This window comes from Thalassophryne amazonica, chromosome 6 (genome assembly GCF_902500255.1).
Source record: "Thalassophryne amazonica chromosome 6, fThaAma1.1, whole genome shotgun sequence".
In the NCBI taxonomy this organism is placed as follows: Eukaryota; Metazoa; Chordata; class Actinopteri; order Batrachoidiformes; family Batrachoididae; genus Thalassophryne; species Thalassophryne amazonica.
The window spans coordinates 46742429-46768296 of NC_047108.1; the positions used below are offsets into that span (position 1 = coordinate 46742429).

The 25868-nt window shown below is 40.5% G+C and overlaps 1 protein-coding gene and 1 long non-coding RNA gene across 3 annotated transcripts in view; one reads left to right on the forward strand and one right to left on the reverse strand.

Moving 5' to 3' along the window:
• Positions 1-25868, forward strand: part of ntsr1 (neurotensin receptor 1 (high affinity)) — a 336505-nt gene that overhangs the window by 247820 nt on the left and 62817 nt on the right. The window lies entirely within an intron of this gene.
• Positions 12521-25758, reverse strand: LOC117512145. The gene is made up of 3 exons (XR_004561224.1): positions 25748-25758; positions 16522-16525; positions 12521-12609 (listed from the first exon to the last, which is right to left on the reverse strand). It is a non-coding gene; the product is annotated as an uncharacterized LOC117512145 (long non-coding RNA).

A 25868-nucleotide genomic window follows, 5' to 3' on the forward strand; every position in this document is an offset into this window, starting at 1 on the left:
AAGAAAAGTCCTTACAATGGCACTTGGCACCACAGGCCACGTCAGATCATGGTTTGTGTGCCAAAGGTTGCCCGTCAGGTTGCTGAGTTGCAGCACCTGGTGTGGCTGGGCTGAGGTGGGACCAGCACGGTCTGCTGCAGGTGTAATCCGTTGGTTGGATGTCTGTGGTAGTGGATGCTGACTCAAGTCTCTGCTGTCAGTGGAGCCTCAGTCCTCTCTCCCACCTTGCCTCTCTCTTTGCCCCACAACATGCCTTATTCATTAACGTCTCAGTTACCGCAGACATCAATCGATTCTGTCTGCACGTGATGACAGCCCATGACCCACAAAGAAATAAATAAAATAAAGTTAAAATTACTCAGTTTTGCATCTATGTGGAGCAGAGATGACACCCAACACCGTGTGTGTTCCTCATGCCATTCTCATCAATATTTAAGTGCTTCGCCTGCCAAATAAAACAGTTCTGCCTGTGGTGGAAACGCACACCAAGCCAGACCTAACCGTTCCGACACGTATCATACCATGCAGTACCGATCTGAACCACTCTGTGGAAACGGGGCTGTCAGCATACACTTGTTAAGTCATCAAGGTGTGACAGCTGTATTAATTTATTTGACATACGCTCGCATATGGCAGCGATTTTAATACGGTCAGCATATGCAGACTAAATCGTCAAGGTGTGAGAGGGCCTTTAGGTCTATATTGGCAACAAACAAGGCCGTATAGCAGTCAGTCCCTATCTTCCAAGAGTGACCGTATGTCTGCATATGGACATATGGGGTTTCCTTTGGCCTCCTCCAGTTGATGAGATCTTCAGTACTACATCATAATGACCATCACATTATAGTTGACACTTCGTCATAATCAGCACTGGGTAGAACTTTTTAATGTAGTCAGTTACTGAATACAAAATGCAATTGAAATACTTTTAGATTACTTACCACAAAATCAAAATACAAAAAGTTTACACAGCCACAAATATTTGTGTTTTGTTTTATAATTTAATTTATAGTTATCAGATTAAAAAAAATATTCTAAAGAATGTGTGAAGTTTTGACTCACTGGGTGCAATGTTGAGAAATATTGGTTTTTGAGAATGCAGAAGATGGATAACCATGCCCTACTATTTCTGGGTCAGGCTCAAAACTTCTCAATCTCCCTTTGTGGGTTATTGTTTGGATTGGGAATATCATTCTCACAAGACCAGATGAACAGTAATGTGTGTGAGACATGACAGAGAGGCTGATGGTGACAAATAATGATGGACAGATCCCTGAGGCCAGCACACAAGCTGCCCCAATGGAGTAGACTTCAAATAAATGAGATTCTGTTTTGCTGCTGGTTTATTGATGTCACGCAGGATGCAGTGCGCACACTGTGCTGTGTTTCTCAACGCACACCTGCATGTGTCTGTTGATTTCCTTTGTTCAAAGCAGTAAACAGGCAGACAAACACCCCTTTGAGACATGTTGAGGTTTCAAACGTGCACGTCAGCAGTGAATAGGGTACAATTAGCACTAAGTGTTGGTGTTATTGTAGACTGAGTTTGCTGACTAGACCCAGGTGTCGCATTAAGTATACTAAAGCTGTACTTCAAAAGCCTCTTGAGCAGAGATGAGTGACTGTAAGAGGAGTTTGATGTTGGAGGTTGATGTAATATTTCCTGCCTGCCACACCAATTTTCATTGGAGCATCTGTTAGATCAATTTGTGGTGGCTGGGCCATCACCTCTCAGGTCTGTTGAATAGACTTCTTATGACTGTCTTATCCCAGAAAAAACTCAGAAAATTAAAGTGTAGTAGTTATGATTTGTCTGGAAAGAACCCAAGACAGAGCCCCCAGTTAGATGGTGTGAAAAATGTTTTTGTTTTTTTGTTTTTTTTTAACCAAAGAATGGAAGTCCAGTCCAAACAACAGGAAGCAATCCCAATACTCAGTGAGCTGGCAGGAAATAATTTGGTAAAATAATAACAAAAGATAGCATGGAATGAAACAAAGGACAATATTACTGGAGCTAGGACCACAAGATGGCATGTTTACACCTACAAACACACAACAGACAAGCCAACAGAACAGAATAGTATAAAATAATGCCTCTATTGTCACTGTACATAATAAAGATGAAAACTACAAAGAAAGCTGTGTGTATGACTTCAAACAAACCTTAAGTTACTATTCACCATAAAACCTGTGAGGGGAAATACAAGACCAGTGATGAATACGAGGTCTGTTAGAAAAGTATCGGACCGTTTTATTTTTTGCAAAAACTATATGGATTTGAATCATGTGCGCTTGCATCAGCCAAGCATGAACCTTTGTGCGCATGCGTGAGTTTTTTCACGCCTGTCAGTTGCGTCATTCGCCTGTGGGCAGGCTTTGAGTGAGCACTGGTCCACCCCTCTCGTCTGATTTTTATTGTCAGGAAAATGTCTGAACGGCTGGAGCAGCGCTGCATCAAATTTTTCAAGAAACTGTGTGAGACATCCAGGTGGAAACCATTCGGAAAATTCAGATGGCTTTCGGTGAAAATCCTATGGGCATCACACAGATTAAGGAGCATTACAACCGGATTAAAGACGGCCCACAGCGGCTGAGGGCGTGGTGCGCTTCGAGCGGCCATCGACAGGCTGAAATGACCACATCATTTCCAAAGTGAAGGCTGTGTTGATGCGGGACGTCGTGTGACTACCAGAGAAATGGCAGAAAAGGTGGCCATCAGCCATTTTTCGTCAGATTCGACTGTTACAGGAGATTTTGTAATGAAAGACGTGCGGAGGCATTCGCTCGTCGGGAAGAAGCCGCAATGGCGGAGAACAAAGCAAGTCCGTGTTGGAAGTCTCACAGGACATGTTGTGACATGCCCAGCTCTCCACAATTTCTCGGATACCCACTCGACTAAAAAGCCACCGAAAAAAGTCTGAATCTTCTGAATGGTGGAAGACCTAACGCCATTGCGGCTTTGTCTTTTTATTTATTAGTTTTATTTTATTAGATTAGTTTTAAGCCTAATCTTAAAAGTAGAGAGGGTGTCTGTCTCCCTGATCCGAATTGGGAGCTGGTTCCACAGGAGAGGAGCCTGAAAGCTGAAGGCTCTGCCTCCCATTCTACTCTTAAAAACCCTAGGAACTACAAGTAAGCCTGCAGTCTGAGAGCGAAGCACTCTATTGGGGTGATATGGTACTATGAGGTCCCTAAGATAAGATGGGACCTGATTATTCAAAACCTTATAAGTAAGAAGAAGAATTTTAAATTCTATTCTAGAATTAACAGGAAGCCAGTGAAGAGAGGCCAATATGGGTGAAATATGCTCTCTCCTTCTAGTCCCCGTCAGTACTCTAGCTGCAGCATTTTGAATTAACTGAAGGCTTTTCAGGGAACTTTTAGGACAACCTGATAATAATGAATTACAATAGTCCAGCCTAGAGGAAATAAATGCATGAATTAGTTTTTCAGCATCACTCTGAGACAAGACCTTTCTAATTTTAGAGATATTGCGCAAATGTAAAAAAGCAGTCCTACATATTTGCTTAATATGCGCATTGAAGGACATATCCTGATCAAAAATGACTCCAAGATTTCTCACAGTATTACTAGAGGTCAGGGTAATGCTATCCAGAGTAAGGATCTGGTTAGACACCATGTTTCTAAGATTTGTAGGGACAATTACAATAACTTCAGTTTTATCTGAATTTAAAAGCAGGAAATTAGAGGTCATCCATGTCCTTATGTCACGTCATGTCTGATGATGTGAATGACTCATTACCATGAACAAAAGACTGAAACTGCTTTCACCTGAGTACCCCATTGTAAACAGGGGACAAAGCATGCCTTAGACCCCCTCCCTGGTTAAGGCTGGATTTCAGCTGTTTCACATACAATGCCTCTTTCACTCCTCTCTCAAACCATTTCTTCTCTCTGGCTAAGATTTTAACTTCCTTGTCCTCTCCAAACCACACATTTGAGGACAAGGAAGTTAAAATATTCATGTCATCAGGAGAGCCATCAGGAGAGCCATCAGGAGAGGCGTCAGCCCCATCATTAGGAGGAACAGCTAGCCTGTCATTAGGAGGGTGCTAACTAGAGCACAATAGGTGCTAATTAAAGCAGTTGTTTAGTCACTAGCCAATAGCAGTCTGCCTCTCGGTAGGAGGGGTCTGGTTAGGTTTAAAACTCCAGCTTTTGTGGCTTCTGTTTGTTCTTCTCTACAAGGGTCAAGACAGAAGTCAGACTACCAGAACAGAATTTTAGCTGAGGAAGTTTCTGTGATTTGAAGTGAAATGTCCTCGCGTCAAGCAACCCAGTCCAGTCGAAGATTCAAGCTTCTCTCCTATAGTTAGGTCCAAAGCAATATTAAACAATAGTTTGCAAGTGGCTGGATTAACTTTTTTTTCCCCTTCTTATTCCTTTTTCCTGTTCATCATAGAATAATGGAGATTTGTGTTGCAGTATTCCATTTGTTTTCCAGTGTCAGTGACTTTTCTTGTTGTGAAGTAGTCCTGCTTTAACTTGTTTCTCTCTACACTTATCTGCGGAGCTTAGGAGGTTTTTAGTCCTGCTAAACTTTTCCATGGTGTGTTTAATTCCATGGGTAAACTAGATCACTTTCCTCCTCGAGAATTTGAATCTTCACTCAATATTCTTGTCAGTTATCTTGCTCATTTGTTTTCTTTCACAAATGCTGCTTGTGCTGTTGTTGACTTCCCATATAACCCATCACAACTGAGTGCCATCCAGTGGCACTTGAGGGCCGCTCAGAAGTACATAGATCAGGGACTTTCCCAACCCTGAATAAAGGGTTGCGAAATTCACTTTTCATGGCAATCCTTGCAGTGCAGACACAGGCAAAGGTGCACTCCCCCCAAAAAGAAAAATGGCCTGCGCAGTGTCTTGCTGTGGAAAAGGGCTGATTTGAAGCTTTTCCTCTTGTTCCGAGTAGCTTACTAGGACATTTTGAGCTCTACAAGTAAAACTGAATACACACACACACACACACACACACACACACACACACACACACACACCTATCCTTGTCTCTGTTACATTCCGGGGATGCAAAACCAGACCATGGGAGTGAACATAAATCTTAATTCAAAATCCCATTTAGATAAAGTAGAGGTCCAGACCAGACTAGCACCCCCATTCTGGGGACTTTTCAGGAACCTGGATACCTGTGGGGTCATGACAAGCACACTGCGTTGTCTGACTTACTCTGTGGGTACTTCTTCACACACAGTCAGGAAAACACAATTAAGGGAACCACTAAAGTATTGCATTCACTTTAGTGTTGTACACTTTAATATTTAAAGTGACTGTAGCTTGACATGAACAACAGCAACAAGCAGTAACAGTAACAGCCAATCTTATTCACAACATTGAATAACCCAAATGACTCCAGATAACTTCTAGTTCAATTTTGCAACTCAAAAGTGCCATTGATAATAATGGTCAAAATGACAAGTCAATGAAATACATATCAACAGCTCTGTTTAATTAAATTGAATACAAAAAGGCAAAAGAAAAAAAAGACCTTACTTCTTCCACATTGCCAAACTTGGTGGGGTTTAAATTGTGAAAACAAAAATGGTTTAATTTTGATTTATTGTTTGCTAATTGACTGTTGACAACAAAGTTTGCAAAATCATGAACAAGCAACAGGTTGGTATAATTATACAGCTAAACTTTGTTTTTGAGTGCTGTAATTCCATTCTTGAAATGGAATTTTATGGCCAACCACTGTTTTTAGAGCACGTTTTTCTTGTTGAAGGCACTTTCATTCATTTTTTCCTGGAACACGGCATGAAGTGATGAAGGACATCATGTGCTTCTCAATGGCAAGGACGTTTTCTTAGAACCATTTTCTTCTGATGGAAGATTCATTACCTGGAAAAAAAAATGATTACAAAGTGTTTATTCAAATGACATAAAATGGTAGTAAAAAACTCAAAGTCACTTGCTGTTTGGCTTATGAATTTTGGACCGTGTTTCTTTTAAAATTTTTTAATGTTAAATCAATTTGTTGTGTTCCGCATGGGACTAAATAAATGAGACTAAATAACTAATAAATAGTGAACCCCTTTTTGAATGGATTAGGTTCATGCAACATCCATATTGTTTTTCTCCCAATTCAAAAACAAAATCAGAACCCCACACCACTTGCATCACTGCATTTCTGGAGTCAGAAGCACAGGCACTTTTCTTCCCCACTTTCCTCTGATCTCAACTCTCCTGAAATGCTAACATGACTAAGGCAGAATGGCACATGAAGGAGGAGTCAAATGCTACTTGTGAAAAATTGGAGCCACCTCAAATGCCTCGTGCAGCTGTCGCGACAATAATTCGTGCACAACAGCAGCCCTGAAGACAGCGAGTGCTCTGCGCATGCTCATTCGATCCCCCTCTCGCCAGGTGTCGGCCAAAATCCAGGCGTCGCACACGAACATCCAATACCTCTCGCTGGTCACTTAGAAAAGTCTAGGCTATTCGTGCTCCTGGTATGAGAGTAGAGAGCAGGTGACCACATTCGAGCTGTCTGTGAAATCTGTCTAAGTGCAACATGAGTGTGGTGTCACCTAGCAACCACATGGGCATGACTGTGCAGAAGCCCCCCCATATACACACACACAGATGGCTTATGGAGTGTGTCGTCCCCCCCACCTCACACACATACACACCATGAATCCAACATTGTCAGCTGTGGCTGGGGGTCCCATAGTCAGGTCGCTGTCCAGCGCAGTGCACTGCTGGGACAGCTGACTGCTGTGTACTGCAGCTCAGGTGGTGAACATGCAGTGCACCTGTGGGCAGGCGCTCACGCCCTCATCACATGCTGATAATTACGTACCAACACAATCACATGAGGACCGTGCGCCAGCATCTGAGCACACAACACGGTGTGAAGCCGCCCAGCCGGCTGATGTCACGTCCACCATGTAAATTGTAATTTACATGACAGACAGAAGGAGTGGAGATTAAATAAAACGAATTTGCGTAAACGCATGAACTAATTCATGTGTGATCGCTTTGCTGTGGTCATACAGCACCTGTCAGCTGACAGACGAATGTCAGCTGGACGTGACCGTGCACACAAGGTGTTACATTACAAACACAGACATGCGACAGATGCAGGACAAACAAATAATAATACATATATAAAATAAAAATCACAGAACAAAGGAACAGAGCCTGTTTTTCAGTGAGCTGGTAAGGTTCACGACAAATGTGGGCATATCCTCCTGCGACATGCAGCTGTTCAGATATCTCTGCTCGCAAGTCACTGCTGGGGAACACCTGTACTGGCTTGTAGGATATGACCTGGCATAACTTTGCAGTGAGGCGTGGACATCAGCATGCTGTCCTCACGTGAAAATAAATTAAAACACATATTGCTTTGACTGACCGCTGTGTCAGTGCACTGCAATTCTGGTGAATATGATGGCATGCAGAAAATCACCACGAGACATGTGTCACTGCGGGATTTCCCCACATTGTAAGAATTAAAACACATATCACATTTGCAACGCGGTCACCAGCGGATCACTGCATGCTGGACACGCCATGCCGGCTGATGCATTCATGACACGGGAGCCAACTCTTCATGAGACGTGAGCCCGGCCGATGTCTTCATGAGAGTGGCACATAAGATAATTCATGCAAAACATAAAAGGGTGAACATTAATCCACGTCATTTCATTACTTCCTGGTGTATGACTAGGTGGAGTCTAAGTCCGTGCTTTATAACAGGAAATAAGCATTATAAACTGTGGTGTTTTATTAATTTTTTGCTCTGCTGCTGTGTGTATGACTTTCCACATGCTCACACTGTTTGTGCGCACAAACACAAGCGTGCGTGATACTGTCACTGCAGCATCATGCACGCCTGTCTGACCGTGTGTCCCTCCCAACAGCAGGTGGAATGTTTCGCTGTTTCCCATTTTGTTTTTGATTTGCAGATTTTCTTCTGGTTTTTGCATCTTTTGCCTAATGTTGTGTTGTGTAAAGGGGCCCTTAGAGTTGTATGCAAAAATTTGGGCACCCCTGATAATTTTCATGATTTTCCTTTATAAATCATTGGTTGTTTGGATCAGCAATTTCAGTTAAATATACAGTTGTATGCAAATGTTTGGGCACCCCTGATAATTTTCATGATTTTTATTTATAAGTCATTGGTTGTCTGGATCAGAAATTTCAGTTAAATATGTTGGGAAGGTGTCGTAACACGGACCCACAACAGGGGGCGCAAATGAACGGACAATGAGTAAGCCAAAAGGTAACAATTTAATGTTGTGATATTACACAACGAAACGTGTCTTAATTTTCACAGTCAATAAACACCAGGTGACGTGTGGGCAGGCTCGAAGATAGAAGACGCCCGACGAGAGAGAAGCCGCGTCCCACACGGCCTCCACCACCAACGGCCTGAAGAACACCGGAGCCGCCAAGTCCCGAGTCCCCAGGTGGCCTCTGTCTTCGGCTGTCGACCCTGGTACTGCTGGCAGAAAACAGAAAGATGATGTGTGAGTGTGAGTCCGCACACTCAGTAATTAACAGTCCAAACACAGTTGGGAGGAAGCACCTCCACCTCCAACCTAGGAACACACTAGCAGCTCCTGTAACCACTTATCTGGATGGAGTGAGAGGCGAAGACGTCGCTTCTCTCACTGACCGCCAACCCAGTTGAAAGGGCACCACAGGACAACGGCTGCAAACAGATCAGACGTAAGTCACAGTTTAAATTCAGCAGAGAAATTACCTTAGTACTGGTAGTCGATTTCTCGGCGGGGAGGTGGAGTTGCAGTCCGGCTTATATGGTGGTGTAGATGAGTGACAGCTGGAGTAATGAGTGACAGCTGTCACTTCCTCTGGGTCTGGCGCCCTCTCGTGCTTGGAGCCCGCACTCCAAGCAGGGCGCCCTCTGGTGGTAGTGGGCCAGCAGTACCTCCTCTTCAGCGGCCCACACAACAAAATATATCATATAGCAGGCGAACACACTGATATTAGAGAAGTGAAATGAAATTTCTAGTATTTACAGAAAGTGTGCAATAATTATTTAAACAAAATTAGGCAGGTGCATAAATTTGGGCACCCTTGTAATTTTATTGATTTGAATACATTTATCACTAATTATTGCAACACAAAATTGGTTTGTAAGCTCATTGACTCTTGACCTCCTTACACAGGTGAATCCAATCATGAGAAAGGATATTTAAGGTGGCCATTTGCAAATGTTTCCCCTCTTTGCATCTCTTCTAATGAGTGGCAACGTGGCAACGTGGGAGCCTCTAAACACCTCTCAAATGACCTGAAAATAAAGATTGTTGAACATCATGGTTTAGGGGAAGGATACAAAAAGCTATCTCAGAGATTTCAACTGTCAGTTCCCACTGTGAGGAACAGTGAGGAAATGGAAGACCGCAGGCACAGTACTAGTTAAGTGGCAGGCCAAGAAAAATCTCAGATAAGCTGAAGCAAAGGATGGTGAGAACAGTCATAGTCAACCCACAGACTTGCTCCAAAGACCTACAACACATGATCTTGCTGCAGATAGTGTGTCTGTGCATCGTTCAACTACACAGCGCACTTTGCACAAGAAGATGCTGTAATGCATGCAACAATGGCATGGAATAGGAAGTGTACAAAGGGCACAGATAAGATTGACGAGGCGTTCATCAGTGCATGATGAACAAGTAGGACAGGACTATTCGTCTGATTGTCTTATGCTATATAATGAGGTGAGACAATGTTTCATCAGTGGATGATTGAAGAGCGGCAATAGACTTTTAGAGTGACTGTCTTATACTATCAAATGGTTTCATTCAATGGACTTTGGAACACCTTGGGACTGTATATAAGTGGCATGAAAAATGAATGTACTTGTTTTTGTCTTCAGACCTACACTCTGTATGACATCTACCTTTAAAGCTTTAAATAACAGAAAGATCTTTGAAATTGAAACATGTTTCCTCTGGTGTCTCATTTGTTGTCTGTGTCAGAGTTTTTAGGAAATCTTTCCTAACAATAAGTCATATTCATACACAATTAGTAAAAAGTCAATGAAGAAATGAATTAAATTCAGAGCTGTAAAACCTATGTAACTCTAGAGTTAAGAATGTGATCAATACTTGTATTCACTTGTATCCCTGTACATTCTTGCTATGTGTGACAGCAGTTTTACTGACCCTCAACATATCTCAAATACAGAAAAACTGACTACAGCAATGACAAGAGTCAGATCTGCCATCTGAAACTTTAAATGGACCTTCAAGTACAAACAAATCAAGAATCCAACAAAAGAGCCCTAAAATCTAAAGAAAGGAAGGCAAAACTTAGTACCTGGTTGTGGATAAATGTTGATTCCTCAGTACCCTGCTTATTTGCTCTGGAAGCCTCTTGGTTTGAAGACTCGGTCGGGAGCACAAGTTGATCCTCAACTTGAGGAAGGAGTTAAACATTCTTGTTAGCTACACTGACATTTGAAACCAGTCATCTGAAGCTACAAACCTGGCCAACAAATGCATGAGGGATGGTTGCCCTACTTCCAATCTTCAATATGTACCTGTTTGTGGACAATCAGAGATGCCTTCTGCTCCTTTGATGTGAAATCTTCTTGTTGAGAAGACTGAGTGAGAGGTACAGTTCGACCCACAACCCTAGAAACAAAGGTCTGTGTCCTTCATGGCCAATCACAATCTCCACAGTTACAAGTAATAGCTATTCCTTTTATAATGTCTCTGAGCACACAGAGAAAGAGGTGTGGCTTTCCCTCTGCAATTATCCTCTTCATTATGCAGACCAGTTTCACATGGTCATCATTGACCAATCTTCCAAGACTTCCCATCTTCTCCGGAAGCATCAATAGTAAAAAAATAAATAACAAAAAACATGATGATCATCACAGAGAAATGTTTCAAAACGTTTCAAAACTTCCTACTTGCAATTTAATCTCATTGTCCTTTTCATTTCTGTTTTTGTCTTTTCTCATAAGAAGATTAGTAATCAAAGTTAAATTAACTGGTGTTGTTTAAAAAACAGCCACACTTCATTCACCTCAATCTGCTTCACACTGAATACAGGAGTTTTACAAGCTCAGTGACTGAATGACTCAAAGACTGGATGATAAGTTTTATCTTGGCAGATTTTAACCACTGTGTTTTAGATAAAACTCTTACATCATGTGAACAGTATGTAATCTGTGCTACTATGCAAATGAATACTCTTATTGATCTTTGTTTTGGATCGGTAAATGGAGCGTACAGATCCAGGCCCATGCCGTTTCTTGGTGCTTCTCACCACAACAGTTTGATGCAACATCCATGACAGCCCAATAACATTCAGAGACTTCAGCATCTCGGGACAAATCTCGTCCGCCTTGAGCAACTTGCCACTGAAGAGTTTTTTTTTTGCCTACCTCGGTGACTTCTGCTGGGGTGATGGCATGAAATCCGCCTGAGTCTTCCATCTGTGCCTCCTGGACAGAGGGAATGTCAGTTAGGTTGAAGAGATCCTCAAAGTGTTCTTTCCACTGCCTGAGGATATCCTCAGTTCAGTTTAGCAGCTCTCCTCCCTTGCTGAACACAGCCTGGGCTAAGAACTGCCTGCTTTTCCTGAGATACCTGACAGTTTGCCAGAACCGCTTTGAGGCTGACTGAAAGTCAACCTCCGTGGCCTCTCCAAAGTCCTCCCACACCTGAGAGTCCCTGTAGGTATCTCTATATTCAGTTGCTTGTTAACTGTTCACAAAGACAGCTTTTTATTAAAAAAAAAAACGGTGTTAAAACTGTTAATTTTGTTTTTTCATGCTAAATGGTTAGCATCTCAATGAAAATTTCAATGCAAGTTAGCTTTTATCTTAATGTATATTTCAATTTGGTTTCTTTACAGTTGCCTAACTATGCATTTCGGTGACAACCGTACATTTGTATAGATCTTTTACATACAATTTATAGGTATTTTGTTTGTGTGTTTAGTTTTATAGTGTTTCTTAAGTAATGTATTTAATGAAACTTCTGCATCAGACTGTTGCTCTTGGCATAGGCCATATATGCAGGCACGTAAGACGACACCTGCTGGAGTGGGCGCTGCTGCAAGAAAACGAAACAAATAACCAACACAATTAAAACAATACAGCCTTCAACTTTAACGATGGTACGATTGCACAAGACAAGTTAAAAAATGTGATCAAACAGCACAGATCCTTTATAACCTTGGCCGAATCAGGCCATCAGTCCATTTTTTTCCTCTCTAAAGTGGTCAGATCATTTTTTTTTTTGTCATGTCCTTACAGGTTTTGGAGCTTTCAACACAGTGCGTGTACTCCACACCCACCCTGTGAAAAACAGCCTCATGTGTGTGGCTTTTCGCAAAAGCCGTGCTGATGAATCCATACTGCACTTTGTTGACAAGTAGATGAAAGCTCTGATCAAATCTGATAAGGATCAGTCAGATAAAGGTGTTTTTTGATTAGTCAGTTGATTCACACTAAAGTGTGCTTCCTTTCGGCCCAGGGTGTCGACACACAGCGTTGTCTTTTTTAATACACGAACACACTGCTTCACTTTAAATATGCAGTAAGTCTATTTAAGATCATCTGACTCGCTGTTTGAGAGCACAGAACTGTTTCTCTGCAGCTGCTCACACACTGGTGCAGGGGCGCACTCACAGGAACGAGAGGTGGGAAAGCCACCCCCAAACTCCTTAAAGGTCCCCTTCTTTTAGCAATTTTAACATATTTAGCACAATAATAATAATAATAATAATAATAATAATAATAATCAGATTCTAACACTCTCGAAGAAGATGAGTATGTAAGTAGGTGAGTGATGATAATATTATTGTTACTACTATTATCCTCATCATTGATTTACTATTTGTAATATTTAAGAATAAAGTAGTTTTAACTAAAACCCAAGAACTTCATACACCAAATAAAGTAAGTATGTAGTGTATTATTGTAAAAAGCACTACAAATTAAAGATTAGAGGGGAAATCCTACTCAGTAGATTGCACGTGACATCACTATTCACAGTGGAGCTGAATGGAGCCATGATGGCCCCCCACATTGTTGTTATAAGGCGGACAAGTAGACAGTAATGGCCCAGTCACACGGCACTTAAAGAAGGGCAACAAAGCCCTTAACGAAAAAAGAAATCTGGACTTTCATTGACTTTCATTGGCATCGTTTAACCTTCACTCAGCTTCGTTCCTGCAGCGGTCACTTCGTCAGGATTTTTAAACTGTCGAAAAATGTGAACGAAGGGCAACGAAAACCTCAGTGGAGGTCAGCTTCAATGGGCTCAGTCACCTTATATAGGCCAGAATTAATGTTTTGTATGGATACAATTAATTATTTTGCCACAAGCAACTGCTGAATTTGAAACAACAAAATAGTTGTGTAATTTCTGACGGTACTTGGACGCAGCAGCTCCTGTGTGCGCTTATTATTTTTTATTAAATATAACAATATGAATGTAGGAATGACAATCCAGCCCTTCTGTACATGTGGCAATGTGTAGATAATTCAAATGATTATACAAAGCGCTATTCTGGAAGGCAGAATTCACATTGTGGATCAGCTACAGCTAGTGGAAATAACCACACATGGGGAGTCAATGAACGTTCACACAGATTGATCAGTTTACTGCTCTGATATATTCAATCATCTTTACACATATTTATTCCCCCTTTTGACAGTTTTCTGTTATAAATCAATATGTATGGCTTAGTAACGTAATACAGTGATACAGCAGTAACCACGGCACACCAGTGTTTTTTTGTTTGTTTTTTTTAATTGGAGCAAGATGGGGCGCCCAGCGTGTCATCAGACAGTGTGGATTCTGATGATGAAGGAGATGATCCCTCTTTTGTCCTGGACGAGGAACCAGAGCAGGTGGGTCCACCAACGTGCACACAGATCTTCACAGCTTCTGTTTGCAGTTTCTCCAGGACTCGTGCGCTATGAGCTCCATCCCAGCACCAAGTCCAGTAACTGAGAGATGCAGACACATGCTTCTCCAGCAGTGGCTCCAGGCACGTTTCGTTTAAAGCGTCGAGATCAATGTTAGCTTCTGTTTTGTTTAATTCCTCTTTCATCCCTTTTGCGCTCTTGCTTCGCAGGCTATTGGGTGATAAAGCTCTTTCATACACCTTTTGTCAATGAATTTTTTACTTTTTTCCCTTCGTTCAGCAATCATCGTGTGCCGTGTGACTGTGCCATAAAGGATTTGGATCAGATTTTAGTGCTGCGTTATAGCTTTATGTTGTTGTTTGGACATTCTGCTTCTATAAGGCTCGTTGTTTACAAGACCCATTGTTACCAAATACAAGTACATAGTATTCTGTGACCATAGCACCATTTCCATTTATGTTATTGAGAAATGTCACTGGGACTGACTTTGAGTTAAACCTGCAATTTTAATATATTGTTTTTATATTATTTTGCACTGTTTTGTATTGTTTGAACAGAGCACCTTTTAATTATTCACATTGTGGAAGCTGTCAGATCTTTCTGAATATTTGCACAAAACCTGAACAGGAACTCTGGTTTTATTTATGTCATTTCATTTATTTATTTTTATTGTTATTTGTTATTTTAGTGTGTGTTTGTTTGCTTGTGTGTTTGATCAAAAATGAAACCTTTGTCTGTTATGCGGTTGTCCATTAGTGTTTGGGGTGGTGTGTGTGTGAGCACGGAGGGGTGAAGGGGAGTGCAAACCATAACCTCGCCTAATGCACCAAAATGGCTAGAGCTGACTCTGCTGTTCACTATATGCCAATCTTAAGCAAGCTGCATACCACACACAAGTGGGGGCAGAATATACACACACAAGGATGGATGGATGGATCAATGGATGGATGGATGGATGGATGATGTGGCTATTGTAGCCCCTGCAACACCGAGGATGTGTATGGCTGTGTCATGTATTACTGGGGTGAAATTGCTTTCACGGATACTCTTGGTGAAGCAAGAAAAACAGTTTTCATATTCTGTCCAGATATGAATCAGAGCTGTTGGAGGACTATATACAGTAGCTTCAATGTCCCTGTAATTATGTGACTGCAGCTATCTTCCGCATTCATTTACATCAGTAATTATGAAACACAAACAGTATGGTAATGTGTGGTAAATCTGTCTGAAGTAGGCATTTCTGAAAAACTGTGTCACTACCCAAGATGGAGACTAGCAAGTGAAGTCAACGAAAGCCGTATTTGGACAGGATTACTTTTATGTATGATGTAGAGTCATGTAATTTTCCACAGGACATCTGTGGCACACACACAGTGACAAAGCAAGTGGTCCAAACACCTCTCATACATGCACAAATTAAGTGTTCCATCCCACTGGCTTTGTGGCTTTATGTTGTTGTTTGATACGACTGAGACAGTTGATCACAGTGTCCTATTGAACAGGCTTTAAAATTGTTTTGATATCTCAGGTATAGTGATCTCCAGGCCGAGGTTGTATTTGTTGGGTCAATCCCAGTGTGTGTGTGTGTGTGTGTTTTCAACAAAGCGATATCTGGATTTGTCACTGTTAAACAGGGTGTCCCTAAAGGTTCAGTTCTTGACCCACTGTTATTTTTCCTTTATGTAGCACCATTGGGGAAGCTCACTCATGGCTTTGGGCTGAACTTTCATTGTTATGCATATAATTTGCAGTTATATTTGCTGCTGTTCACTTATGAGCAAAATTGAGGCCCGTCTGTGTTTCAGTTGAGCATCTCATTTGATGCACATGTTAAAGAGGTGACAGAAGTAGTGCTTTTTCATTTGCAAAATATTGCAACAATCAGACCAATTTTGTCTTTGGCTGATGCAGAGGTATTGACCGGTTCTTTTTTGTTATTCAAAATTGATTTTTGAAATGATTTGATTTCAGATATTCCACATAAAAGCATGAGAGGACTCCAGGTGATCCAGAACCCAGCTGCTCCAGCTGTGACTCAAAGATGAAAATTTGATCACATAACCCCACTGCTGGAATCCCTCCACTGGTTGCTTGTTCATATGAGGGCAGAATTTAAAGTGTTATTGTTTACATATAAGATTTTGCATGGCTTAATGTTAAATTTGCACTGTTCTATAAGGCTAATTTGACATATTATGTGTGATAGTGTGTGCCTTGAGATCACAGGGAGCAGACCGCTTATCTTTTCCTAAATTTAGGGAGAAATCAGCAGGTCACTCATTTTTATTTCCTGCACCATGGCTGTGAAACAAACTGTTGGCTGAGATTGGGCAGTTGTTCTATTTAAATCTAGATAAAACACACTTTTTCTCCACTGTCTATAGTTGTGGATGGTAGGAAATGTTTATTGCTTAGTGCCTTAATTCTTTTTTATGTACATTGTTTTATTTTTTATTAACTAGTTAATGTGTGGGGGAGGATTTGGGTGTTTTTTGTGTTGTGAAAATGCTATACAAATAAAATTATTATTATAATTTTTAAATGGCAAGAACTCCTTTTACACAAGACATTACTGACACTTATGTTCACAGGGGATTAATATAACCTGAGGTACTTTCTACTTGTCTTTTTACACAGAGTAAAAAATGACAAAAAAAAAAAAATACTGCCAGGGTAAAGCACAATCAGTAAAAAAAAAAATCACGGATTGGTATAATCTGGTAATAATTATTTCACCCTGAAAACATATTACTGCACCTTTTTTTAACAGTTGGTGCAGGAATCCCTTTTTCTCATTAGTTCAGTCTCTCTGGAGGTTTAATCGCCCTTTTTGGTCTTCCAGCAATCTGTGCTGCAGGAACGGGTTCCACGACCTCCGGAGGAAACGTTACTGTCCCACAGTCCTCAGGTTCCATGCCCTGAGGTTTGTTTCTTTTTTTAGTCAGTCTAAAATCAAAAACAAACAGAATGTGAATAAAGGCAGTAATGTACAAAATGATGATTCTGATGCTGTTTATTTTTGTTTTCTAACACCTGGGCCCGGTTTCATAAAGCAGTCTAATCTTTCAGTCTACTAAACGTACTTAGTCAACTACAGTTAGTCACTCAACATTATCAGTCTAATCACCGTTTCACATCGACGGCTATACTTGTAGATTGGCTGTCTTACCTTAGTCAGTGGTTTTCACAGGCATAACCTGGTCTCACAGCAAGTCATGATTCAGCAGCACAAAATATACATTAATCTACTGGTTCGTGATATTGTGACAAAAAGCACCCCATTTTTGTCACGGCAGCACAAATTCATTCTAATTCATTCTGTGATGGCTGCACAAAATTAAAAGTGAAGCGGGGGAGGGGTCGGGGTGGTTATGGTTAGGGTTGGGGGAAGGAGTAAGATTGGGTTATGGTTAAGGTTAGGGCTGGGGGTAGGAGTAGGGTTAGTAATAGTGAGTAAAAAAAAAACCTGTCACAAAAATTTGACCCATTTCGTGATGGGAGCACAAAAAAACAAAACAAAAAAAAAAAAGCGTGAGACTGGGCTGAGCATAACGGCCTTGCGTGTGCTGTTGCCAAGAGATGGCTGCAATGTGCAAGCGTTTCGTTCACTTCCGGGTTATCTTCTATTACAAACATGGCCGATCTAATGCACAAGAGGAGAAGTACTCCCAAAAAACTCCTACATTCTCCAAAGTGGAGCAAGCTCTCCTTTTACAGGAATACAAGCAACGTAAGGGTTTTCTTGAGTGTTCCAAAGGAACATTGGTCATAGCTGCCAAAAGACAGGATTGGGAGGAGATCGCAGTGTCCCTCAATTGGTCGGTCTTTCTTTGCTCTCTCTCTGACTTGTTATAAATAAAAATGATTTTTGAAACTTTTTTTTGTTTGTCTATACAACTTCAATATAAATGCTTCATGCTCCTGGGAGGATGTCAAAAAAAAAAATATGAGGTCTGTTAGAAAAGTATCCAACCTTTTTATTTTTTTCAAAAACCATATGGATTTGAATCACGTGTGATTGCGTCAGACAAGCTTGAACCCTTGTGCGCATGCGTGAGTTTGTTCATGCCTGTCGGTTGCATCATTCGCCTGTGAGCAGGCTTTGAGTGAGGTGTGGTCCACCCCTCTCGTCTATTTTTTATTGCGAATAAATGTCTGAACAATTTGGAGCTTTGCTGCATCAATTTTTTTCCAGAAACTGTGAGAGACCTCCAGGTGGACACCGTTCGAAAAATTAATATGGCTTTCAGGGACGATTTTATGGGGATTAAACAGATTACGGGGTGTTACTGCCACTTTAAGGACGACCCACAACTGCTGAGAGCGCGGTGCGGCGGTATGTCAGATGACATACCGGATCAAGACAGCGTCCAGTTTAAAAATGAACGGCACATTTCACTGTTACAGGAGTTTTTGTCATGGAAAGAGAAGCTGCTCCACCGCGCGTTGCGGTGCAGCTGCTCGGCGCAAAGCAACGCCGTGATGAAGCCTCACGGGATATGTTCTGGCATGTCTAGCTCATGCACAATCACAATCGGATAATCACACGACTGAAAAGCAACCAACAGCCGTCTGAAATCCACCTTTAAGCCGTCCTGTAAGACCAACACCGAGGTGGTTTTGTCCCGCGTAATGAACGGCTCTGTGGCGCGTCCCTCCTCTTTTCTTTCCATGAAAAAAACTTCTGTAACAGTGGAATGTACCGAAAAAGTGCTGATGTCCACATCTTCAGCCTTTTTGTGAAAGTCAGACGAGGTCCCGGATCAACAAAGCCTTCACATTGGAAATGATCTGGTTGTTCCAGCGGGGTGTCAGCCTGTCGATGGGGGCTGGGAGTGTGCCGCGCTCTCAGTAGTTGCGGGCGGTCTTTAAACCGTCTGGATCACTCCTTAATCTGTGTAATCCCCATAAAATCATCCCTGAAAGCCATATTAATTTTTCGAACGGTGTCCACCTGGAGCTCTCTCACAGTTTCTGGAAAAAAACTGATGCAGCAAAGCTCCAAATCGTTCAGACATTTATTCGCAATAAAAAATAGACGGGAGGGGTGGACCACACCTCACTCAAAGCCTGCTCACAGGCGAATGACGCAACCGACAGGCGTGGAAAAACCCACGCATGCGCACGAGGGTTCAAGCTTGTCTGACGCAATCACACGTGATTCAAATCCATATGGTTTTTCAAAAAATAAAAAGGTCAGATACTTTTCTAACAGACCTTGTATATATATAAAAACATTCTGCAATCAGGTAAGCATTAATTTGCTATGTATTAATCCTTTGAATATCAGCATAATATGTTGAATTAAAGAGAATATTGAAAATCTAAAAACTATTTAGTAACTCTGTGAATATGATTTTCTTTTTATAATTATTTACTTCTTAAAAACTTCAATGAATTATTAAAGTTATTATAAGTTATAAGTTTATTATAATGAACTGATGACACTTTATTTGCTTTAAAAATGCTTTGTGTTTTGATGTGTTTTGTTGCTATTTATATATGGATGAGATAAATTGCTGGTACTGGTGGTGGCCCTACACAAGTCCTCACAGAAGATGAAGAAAAGGCCATCAGCCTGAATGAGGCCCACAACACCATCACTGATCTCGAGTCAGGCATAGACAGTGCTCTCTGTAAGTAGGCCTGCCTCTTTTGGTATAAAAATGGATGAGTTTGTGTTCTGTTAAAGAGGTTTATTACAGCAGTAAACATTTTTATTCCAGCAGCAGACAACGTCATAAATCCAGTGACCATTGCGGACTTAGGGTTCCAAATACTTGAAAATGGTAAGATTATTTAAAAACAATTATCAATCACTCACTCATCTTCTACCACTTACTCCAAATAAGGGTTGCGGGGGGGCTGGAGCCTATCCCAACAGTCATTGGGCCTGAGGCGGGGTACATCCTGGACAGGACACCAGTCTGTCCAAGGGCAACATGTAGACAAACACACTCACACCTACAGACAATTTAAAGTTTCCAATCCACCTGACCTGCATGTCTTTGGATGTGGGAGGAAGCCAGAGCACTCACAGAGACCCCACGCAAACACGGGGAGAACATGCAAACTCCACACAGAAAGGCCATGGGTGGGAATTGAACCCATGACCTTCTTGCTGTGAGGCAATAGTGCTAACCAGTAATCCAATAATCCACCGTGCTGCCCTCAAAATTTTTTTTCTACAGAAAATATTAGTTATCTTCACTACTCTTCCAGTAAATTAGAGTGATACACCCAAATTGACAGTAGTCATTTTACATTTGTTCAGTTCTGATCTGGACAATTGGCTGACATTTAACATTAACAGTACTGTTGATGTATATTTAACAAACATACTGGTTATCATAAAATCTACTGTTGAAAAGGTCTGGCTAAAACAAGCACATGATTCATGTTAAAAGTGTCATAGAAATTATATAGAGACAATTATGATAAATGTAAAGTATTGACTGCTTGAATTGAACTGCTTCTCATCCAAGAAATTGTAAGAACTCCAATGCGAATTTTATTATTAAACTAATTATTCCTTTTGCAGGTGTAATCACTAAACCTCTGGCAGAAACACCAGCCACAAGCTCCCACACCAAAAAGGCTGATGATACGTGGCACGAGTATCTTCAGGGCAAGACTGCACTACTGCCACTGTGGAGTTTTTAAATCTGCTGACCAATACTTTGACAGCCAGACAGAGTTGACCAAGATCAAAATTAAAGTGAACCAAAACAAATTAGTGGAAGAGTAAATCAATGTATAATACTTTAATTGATGTTATGTTACATAGTATATGTTGTTGTTGTTGTTGTTCATTCGGCTGCTCCCAGTTTTGTTCAGGGTCGCCACAGCGGATACAGCCAGATCCGCATTGGTAATTGGCACAAGTTGTACACCGGATGCCCGTCCTGACACAACTCCAGTTTCACCTGGAGAAACGCTCACAGCCGCTGGTGTTCCATAGAGGTCTCCCATCCAAGTGCTAACCAGATCCTGCTCTGCTTAGCTTCCGAGATCTGATTGGATCAGGCTGACACAGAGCAGACCAGCTGCTGTGTTACATAGCATATACCCTTCTTAAATTCAGTTTTAGATTAACATAGCCACTGTACCTTAGAATCAGAATAGCCATTATTTGCCTATTCTGATTCTAAATGTATAATAGTTTGATAGTTTGACACTTCTGCCTTAGGCTCACTTGAATTCACGGAAAGTGAATTCAATACTTAAAGTTGCATTAGGCATGTTATGTGGAACTTTAGTTATTTAGAAATAAAAATTCTGGATTGTACAATGAGTTGTGTTACCAAAACTTATGTTCAAGCTATTCTAAAATGTTCAGTAACAAATGGGATTTTTTTTTTTATTATTTATTAATGTGCAATAATAAAATATGTTTAAAAAATATTACTTTCATTTATGCTCATTTGATTTTGTACAAAGCTTTTACAACATTTATGGGCCTTAGAGGTGGGCAAATCGATCCTAATATCGATAATATCGATACCAACGCTGGTATTGATATTGAACGATCCTCGTATAAAAAGATCGATACTCTCTCCCCACGCACTGACTGCTGTGCACGCAGATTCATCAAAGTCTACTCTCTGTCTGTAAGAGCAGTGCTGTGTTGTGTCACACAACACGGAGCGGTGCACCCTTGTATTGTGGTTTGTCAGCCCTCTACCTCAAGAGATTTTGTTTTAAGTTGTGTTGAGTGATTTTTTTTTTAAGCAAAAATGTTGAATATGATAATAATGTATTTTGTTGTCACATACAATGTTTGGCGAAATTCTATCCTAGGTCTTTTAGATCCTTTGGCTCTATGAAGCTTACATATGAAAAGTATCAGTATCGGTATTGATATCGGCGATACTGGGCCTGTATTTACTTGGTATCGGATCAATACCAAAATTCCCAGTATCGCCCACCTGTAATGGGCCTTTCACATTGCACGCTTTACATGCCTCAGGCAATGCCTTGCATGACATCAGACGTGTCGTATCAGAAGCGGCATGCGGGCAGAGATTGCTACGTAACACTCTGGCTGTTTCCACAACCCAATAAAAAGCTGAGTGATTGCCATGTTGGATTTGCATATGTAGACCCATGAAAAAGATTTAAAAAACAGCAATAGAATGATTCTCCCATCACCCTGCTGGAAGAAGCATTGTTGTACTTTTTGTAGTGATGCCGAGCCGAGGGAGGACTGACGACTTGGTGGAGTATGATCGAACCGAAACAGCGGGCCGATCCGCACAGAGCAGCCGGGGTTCAGGCCTCACCCCTGGGCAGAGCGACTCAGGCAGCCAGAGTGATGGAGCAGACCTACTTAGTCTGAAATATCTCACTTTTGGATATATAAAAACATCCAGTTTAAGCAACGGAGCTTAGGCTGGTTTGTCTGAGGTGAGAATAATTATAAAATAAGGCTGTGGCTACGGATACAGACCCGTATCTACAGAGACCGTTCTAAATATACAGAGGGTGTCTTACCGACCAATCAAAATGCGCAAATATGTCCGTACCCGTATCATATGCGACTAAAGGTCCAGTGTCACATACAATTCTTTCCGCCTTGCTTAGAAAACGACACTTGGAACATGAGGTGGATGGATAATGAAAGAAGCAAAACACCTTTGCAATCTACCTCGATATTTTGATGAATTTCTTCATTTACATTTGATGCATTTCTTAATTTACAGCAGCTTCATTAAACAAATGTACTCGAATGATTATCAGCACAACTCGGTCCGTACCTTTAGCAGTCCCGCAGAAGATACGGATGTACGTACCCGTAGCCACTTAATAAATTGTGTTGTGCACTTCTGAAGGTTTAATGTTCGGCTAACATTAGCTTAGCCCTGTAGCTGCAGAATCACAGTTGAACTGAATGAATGTTTTAACTTGTAAATAATTCTCTTTTTAAATCACATAAAGCTGCAGCGTTTTTGTTAATTATGAGACCATAAAAACTCAACTTTAATTAACTTTTTTCTTTTTTTTCTTCATTTTTTAAAATTTTTATTATTTTTAACTGTTTAATGTTTCTTTATATTTTAAGATATCTTTTTTTTTATTTGTCCCACATTCAGGAATATTTGCTGTGCACTTCAAAAACTTCAAGTGATGAGCTGAACACCAAAACCTGAAGTCCAGTTGGACCTCTGGTGTGAAAGGCCCATTACAATCAGATGTCTTACTAATTTTTCAAGTTATACATATATGTACATGTACTCAGTCAAAAAAAAAGACCTAGATGTCTTTGTCAGTCCTGCAATATGTGATCTATTGACCACATTTCCCACTTGACAGAACCACTTGTGCTTTAGGATCATTTGAAACCATGTGAAGTGGGAACTGTGGTCAATGGATCACACATTCCAGGACTGACCAGCACTACTGGTCCAGTTATTTTAAAACTGGTAGTAAAAATGTAACTCACTTATGTACAATTTAATTTGTGCCAAAAGCTTAACAATTGATCATACTTCATATTCCACTTGTATTATAGAACTTAGTATTTCAACACCGTGTGATGCTGTACAAGTCAAAACTAATCCTGAAAATCTGACAAGTTACACATACATACAAAGTGCTACAAACATATTAATGTAATCCATTTTAAATTGTGTGTGATATAGATTATTCCCTTTTCAACATATTCAATATACCTGTTCAACATTTGATATCTGCAGTTAAATTCTCACTCAACATCTTCAAGTTAAAGCCAGTCAATGGTATATAATATTTAAATAATATGAAAAAAGTCACTGATATCTTCAGTAGGATTTCCTTGTGAGACCGGTGAATACTGGAGGCCGTAACAGAGGAGTAGGTATGTTGTGTTTGGTGGGATTCAAGGAGAGACTGAACTACTGATTTAAAATTTCAAGCAAAATGGGTGTTGACAATGAGCTGTCAAATTCTGAATCCATCATTGATATCCTCAGCATTAAGATGGTGTGGATCCTGAGGTTGTTGATCTGCTGGTTTTAACTCAGGACCAGCAACCACAGGATCTATCAGTTCATCATGATGGAAGATGTTGTATAGAATTACACAGCTCACAATAACTTAGGGATGAATTCTGTTTTTAAGCGTCTGCCAGTTCTTAAACATGAAAACCTTTGCTTCAAAATACCAAATATTTGTTCTATTTTAACTTTTGTTCTTGTTTGTGCACTGTTGTATTTCCTTTGTTCTGGACTGTCTAGATCAATGTAGGGAGTTATCAGATATGGTTTGCATGGATACTCCTGTCTCCTTGCAGTATGCCATTCTGCTCACCTAGAAAATTGAAGAAAACAACTGTGTACATTAATGTATAGTGTATATCCATTTTTAAAACCCACTAAGGTCAATATTTCAGCTCAGCAGATAATTTTTTTTTAAAACAGCATGGGATATTTTCTATACAGTCTACGTTAGGCAGGGCATCACAAGCCACAGCCTTTGATATACCAGTTGTGGATCAATGGAGAAAACAGGGAGAGAAGCTATGCACATAGGTTAGGTTTGTAATTAAGTGCAGATGGTCACATATCTGTAGAAAAAAAAATTATCAAGTACCATGGCCTGTCTTTTTAAAGTATAGTTTAGAAACCCAAAACTGCTGTTTCAAATGTCATTTAAGATTTTCAAAAATAAATCATTTCAGAAAAAAAAAATAAAAGAGGTAATTTTGACAGTAGCCTTATTCCTTATATCTCTCATTAATATAAAAAAAATGCCAGTGACATGGTAAATTGGCAACTACAAACTTCATAGAATGATTTTTGTTAAGATAGAGGGTGGGGGGGGGGGGACTATAGTCTATGTGAGCAAAATTTATTTTATATGGTGAACCCACCATTGCAGAAAAAGGTGTATCACTTCCAATGCATGTTTACCTGGACATTAAAACTTTTAATTCCTTTCCGGTTAACCCTTTTGTGCTCACCAATTGGTGACTTGATCCAAATGTGGGTACAACCAATGGCTCCAATGACATTAGGAAATCTTAAACTAAAATAAATGTTAATTTCTTAAAAAAAAAAAATCTTTATAAGTTTCCAAATATGATGGGTACATTAAACATGCACAGATATAGTATGTACACTCTTCAATATTGTTTAGAATTCTTAATTCACATTCCCATCATATGAAGTAAAAGGAAAGAAAACAAAAACAAAAAACACAGAAAGGAACAGAAGGGAGTGACCATTACTCATACCTCATACATTAATCAATGTACTCACATTTTGCAAATAAAATTTAGCCTTTTTAAGTTTATGTATTCAACCTACTTTTCCCAACATGTTGTAAACCATCCCTGTCTGTTGTTTATAAATGCTGTCATCTCTTCCATTTTGTAAATATCTAATGTTATTTCCCACCATGTTGTCAAATTTGTTACTTCTTGTGAGAACCATTTCTTGGTTATACACTTCTTACTGGCAACCAGCAAAATACTAAATAGAGATTTATCCCTTTTCATCCAGTCCTGTGGTACTTTTCCAAATAATTGTCTTAATCTCAAAGGGGATTACACATTTAAAAATTTCTTGCAGTGTTCTATGAATGTCATTCCAATATTGTTTAATTAATGAACAATCCTGGGGCGGCACGGTGGCTTAGTGGTTAGCACTATTGCCTCACAGCGAGAAGGTTTTGGGTTCAATTCCCGTGGCCTTTCTGTGTGGAGTTTGCATGTTCTCCCCATGTTTGCGTGGGTTTCCTCCGGGTGCTCCGGTTTCCTCCCACATCCAAAGACATGCAGGTTAGGTGGATTGGAATCTTTAAATTGTCCGTAGGTGTGCATGTGGGTGTGTCTGTGTTTGATTGTCTGTTTGTGGCCCTGCGACAGACTGGCGCCCTGTCCTGGGTGTACCCCGCCTCACGCCCTATGACTGCTGGGATGGGCTCCAGCGCCCCCGCAACCTGTAATTGGACTACGCGGTAGAAGATGAATGAATGAATGAATAATGAA